The sequence below is a fragment of the Apaloderma vittatum genome, unplaced genomic scaffold (genome assembly GCF_000703405.1).
Source record: "Apaloderma vittatum isolate BGI_N311 unplaced genomic scaffold, ASM70340v1 scaffold29213, whole genome shotgun sequence".
Taxonomy (NCBI): Eukaryota; Metazoa; Chordata; class Aves; order Trogoniformes; family Trogonidae; genus Apaloderma; species Apaloderma vittatum.
This window is the reverse complement of record NW_009707925.1, coordinates 20,100-21,490: the sequence shown is the minus strand read 5'-3', so window position 1 is coordinate 21,490 and position 1,391 is coordinate 20,100.

Below are 1,391 nucleotides of genomic sequence, written 5' to 3'. Positions count from 1 at the left end.
TTAACGGGAAAAGCGCTGCACGTCGGCCCCAAACTTGGGGTCTCTGATGGTGAGTCCGGAGGTGTCTCTCCCCAAAAGTGTTGTCCCCTGCTTGCAGCCACAATCCGTTTGCTCCGGAGGAAAACTCGTAACGCTGATAAACCAGCCCCCCCCTCCACGTCCTTCGGGTGCTTGTTGTGCCCCGTGTTGCAGGAAACCATTTCCAAAAGCTTTGCCCTTTGTGGTCCTTTCCTTTGGAGCTTCAGAGCCTTTTGCATGCGTTCCTTAAGCTTTGTTGGAGGGGGATGGAAATACTGATTTTGTGTATTAATAGATGAGGGAAACTGAGGCTGGGATGTGTTGGGACTCGCCCAGCATCATCCCCAGGTCTGACACAGCCGGGGATAGCGGATGTGACCGACATATCCTTGTTCGAAAGCTGTAACTTACCTGAAATTTTTAATAAAGTGAACAGTTTGTTACATTTTGGTATCACCTCTTTTTCCGGAGACTTCACGCTTCGTGTAGCTGAGACCATCCCATCTCTAGACGTGGAAGGCAAATGGCCGCGTAGTCTGAAAAGGAGAAGGGGTGACGGCAAAGTTGCGTTTAGTTGCAGCTCCTTGAAGAGAAGATGGTGTAACTTGTAGCTGTGAAGTTTCTTGTTTTTCCTAAATCCTGTGCGAACGCATCGTTTTCCCCGTCGTCTCGAGATGTAAGCGCTGGCCCCGTTTAACTTTGCTTCTCTGGCGTGGATCAGCTGCAGTTTGCTTCAGACAGAGGCTCCTTTTTTCATTACACCCCCCCTTGGTGAATATAGATGGGTTTGCACTAAAAAAAAAAAGGCAAAAATCGAGCGAAAACGCTTTTGGTGAAGACAGCTTTGAACCGCTAAACTCATATTATCGTTATTTCCCCACGGGGCCGGTTCAAGGGTCGGGATGACCAAGATTTGCAGCTAAATGGTGCCTGAAGTTATATGCTTGAAGAATAATTTATCAGCAGCCGAGTCCACGTGGCGTGTTGCGCGGGGACGCCTCCTTACCTGACAGGGTCGGGACCTGGCACTTATTTCTACAATAGATGTATTTCTTTTTTTATTATTATTTATTATTATTAACTTATTCTTTTTCCCCCCCCTCCGCATGCTAAAGCCAAAATAATGGTGATTTACTGGTGGCAGAAATGCAGCTGGGCAGAGCGGAGCGTGGCAGCTGTCGAACAATGCCCAGCTCCTGCCCAAAGGGTCGGGGCCAGCAGACTGCTGGAACGGCGTCCGATTGAAATGGCAGATTAAGTTCCTGCGAACGCGCGGCGTCGCTTCCCTCTGCTGCCAAATTGGTTTAATGTGACAACTTGTTGGTGTGGGAAACACTTAGAACCGGGAGAGACGTAGCGAAAATAAATACCGT